Source organism: Sinocyclocheilus anshuiensis, unplaced genomic scaffold (genome assembly GCF_001515605.1).
Source record: "Sinocyclocheilus anshuiensis isolate Anshui unplaced genomic scaffold, SAMN03320099.WGS_v1.1 C33184789, whole genome shotgun sequence".
Classification (NCBI taxonomy): domain Eukaryota; kingdom Metazoa; phylum Chordata; class Actinopteri; order Cypriniformes; family Cyprinidae; genus Sinocyclocheilus; species Sinocyclocheilus anshuiensis.
The window spans coordinates 1-3,447 of NW_015622001.1; the positions used below are offsets into that span (position 1 = coordinate 1).

The window sequence follows — 3,447 nt, forward strand, 5'->3', positions numbered from 1 at the left end:
GCTCTCTCCCTTCAGGCTAGCCGGCCACAGTAGGAGAGTGGAATTCAGGAAAGTAAAAAAAAATAAATAAATAATACTGCTGGCATAGTTGGGTGGGACTGCAAAAGCGTAGAGAAAATGGGGCAGTGGGTGTATCTAGGAGGGGATCAAAGTTTGAGTGCAGCTTTTTCAAAGCACTTTCACAAAAGAGCACCTAAACCAACAGTATTGCTCAGACTGGGTGCTTTCGTATGGGAGGCTTATATGCTACGTTGGGCAGCCCTGACTGTACGCCAACAGAGAGCCCAAGAAAAACTGCGACAGGCTGGGTTCACCAGCTACTTCCTCAATAAGATGAGGGGGTGTGTCTGCGCGTTTGTGAAGCACACAATGAAATGACGCATGGTTGAATAACACCTGTTTTGGGACAAACCCACTGAGCCAGCTGACACAGCAACAGTAGCAGTGATATTATGACCCCATTTACATGTGGTATTAACATCAGATCAAATTATAAGTGGTCAGTTGAGACACATTAGTGGTCACGCTTTTCACTTGGTAGTAATGTGTATCGAATGAGTTGAATCAGCATGAGGGGAGGGTTTCTGATTTTGTGTTACTGTCTATGTCAGTGTTTTATTGTATGTTGAATAATAATAATAATAAATTATTATTATTTTTATAATAATTATCATTATACAAATAGTCATTATCCACACATTTCCAGGGTGTTTCCCTGCCTTTTACAGCCCAAGATGTTGGGATAGGCTTCAGGATCCCTGAACCCTACATGGACCATAAGTGGTTTGGAGAATGGATGGATTATTATTATTAAAATCATTAGGTTTAAATTAAAATTAAATAACTTTACTTCTAATACTTTTACAACAACAAAAACAACATTTTTAGAAAAAACCTTTTATATTAATAATATTCTATTATTACTTTCTACTTACTAAAGTCTTATAATAATAAAAAGAATAAATTGCTAATATTTAGAATTTTTTTAATTATTATTTATTACTGGTTTATTCTACTTTAATAGTTCAGTTCACTGTCTAACATCAACTTGTAGTGGCACTTATGTATGTACTTTTCCAAATTTTCCACATCACACATTTTGGACCCCATTTACACCTGTACTTAGGATCATCTACTTGAGATTTGGTTATTAGATACACACCTTGATACCAGAGGCCTGTTTTGAGCACGTTTTTAAATGGACATTCGTAGCAGGAAATGTACTAACATTATGTAATGTACTACCATCTTTTATATGTATAATACTGGCCCTCAGTTTATAGACTGGGGTTCATTACGAGTTCATTAAACCTTACTACATAACTGCACTCAGAATAATCTCTCTCTGTAGTCTTCCTGCTCGAGGAACCTCTTGATCTCTCCCCTTGTGCCAATCGATGTCAGTTTGTGATGAAACTATTGGAGTACAACTGGATAAAGTCATTCTGCAGACAACAGGAAACAATAACCTTTCAAGTTTCCCTTGCTAGCCGAGTAACGCCACTGATATGGCATGTTCAAAGTGAAATTGATGCAGAAAGCTTCCGCCCGTCCAGATCAGGAAGCGGTGAGCTGCCCGGAGACCATTACCGCTCTCTAACACAGGAAGGCGGCCAGAAAGTGGAGGTCTAAAGAGACATCTGCTAGTGCAATCAAATAAAGAAACCTTTTAACAAAATGTGCCTAGCATAAATGTTCACAGAGCGCTCACCCTTTCTTGTTGGTGAAGATGCCCAGTACTAAAAAAAAAAAAATGTAACTGTCATTTACCACATTTAAAATGTGCTAGAAATCCAAAGACTATAAGGTTGGTTTCAGAAACAAGCTTCTTGACAAACATCATTTAGTTGCTATTCAGGCCGTCGTTTCATATTATGAGATTTACATCTTTTAAGTATTTTATGACCGAATAGTAAAATAAATCCTTTTGAGGCCAAGAGATAATGCTAAATTTTTAGCACATACAAATGTAATGTTTCTTCTCCCAGCCCAGCGGCGCATTTACATGTTTTTTGGATAAGATAGGCTTTAATTGTGCAAGCGTGCATCACTGCCAGAGGTTATTGGTTAGAGTGTGGAGTGTACTGTACGACACTAAATTTCACACTCAGTGGTTGTTTTACATAACAGCAAACCTGCTGCACAAGCACTGTGCATAAAAACAGCTGTATAAATTTGCACATTACAAAACAGAGGAAGCAGATGATATAGCTCGTGAATGTGCATTACTTGCTGTCTGTTTTAAAAATCAAGCGTCACATTCAATTTTTGTTTGACCGCTATTTGAGACTGGGGTCTCTGCTTACAGCCCTGATGATTCTTTACCTTGGACTTGATGTGTTCTTGTTGGCTCAAGATGCGGTTCCGTAAAGGCTTTGGAGAAGATCCCGTGGGAGCTTCTGGAGATCTATATGCACAAAGTGGAAAGTGAACAAGCTGAATATTCAAAGATTAAAACAAGGTGTTGAAATGCAAATCAAAATGACACACAAACAGTACAACATACAACAGTTTAACTGGGCAAATAAACAAATATACACAAATTAACACGTCAAATGTAAATGAATTACAATAATTTTTTTTTATATTTACTAACTATATTTTTGCATTTACATTTTATTATTATTAGTAGTAGTCGTATTAAAAATATTTAATAAAATATAATGCAAAATTTGTAGCGTTTTAAATTCATTAAAAAAAACATTTTGGATCTATTTTTGTCCTATGACAATAGTTTGAAATTTTATATAAATAAATATATATATTACAGCAATGTGGAGTAACTCACTTGTAAAGGGTAAGAAGGCAAGTGAATTGAGAAAATAGACAGGAAAATATACAAATGTTTCTTACAGACTGTATTAATTGCATTACATTAATTATTATTATTAGTAGTAAAATGAATGAAATAAATTTTAAGCATCGAATTAAGCATTATTATTATAAATGTACTTTAATTAAAAAAAAAAACTTTTTAGCATCTATTTTTGCCCTATGACCATAGTTAACTGTTTTATATAAAAACGCTATTACAGCAATTTGGAGTAACTCACTTGTAAAGGGAAAGAAGACACGCTCCAGAGCTGCCATTAAGAACGGCATGATCTTCAGAGAGCAGTTCCGCCTTGTTCCTGCAGGGCGGTGCTAATGCTTCTTCATCCAAAAGAGTCATTAGAACCTTCACGGTCTCTCGGCCCCCATAGGCAGTGGAGTGGTTAATAGCATATGCTTTGGGCTAAAACGGAAACATTTTGTGTCTTACTAATGAGGTTGGAAAAAATATTTGGAGAAGATAGGGTACATCCACTATGTTTTACCCTTGCTGGACTGATTCCTGTGGCAACCGCTGAATGCGTCTGCACGGTGTGTATTTGACTGATTCTTTCCTTGAGACTTTTGACTGTATCCTCTGCTGCAAGGTACACTGGGTCTCCATTACTGCGGCCT

General features: G+C 36.4%; 1 long non-coding RNA gene across 1 annotated transcript; it reads right to left on the reverse strand.

The window, feature by feature from the left end:
* Window positions 1-2,329: 2,329 nt before the first annotated feature.
* Window positions 2,330-3,441, reverse strand: LOC107683330 (uncharacterized). The gene is made up of 3 exons (XR_001633707.1): window positions 3,318-3,441; window positions 3,054-3,235; window positions 2,330-2,407 (listed from the first exon to the last, which is right to left on the reverse strand). It is a non-coding gene; the product is annotated as an uncharacterized LOC107683330 (long non-coding RNA).
* Between the last annotated feature and the right edge of the window lie 6 nt (window positions 3,442-3,447).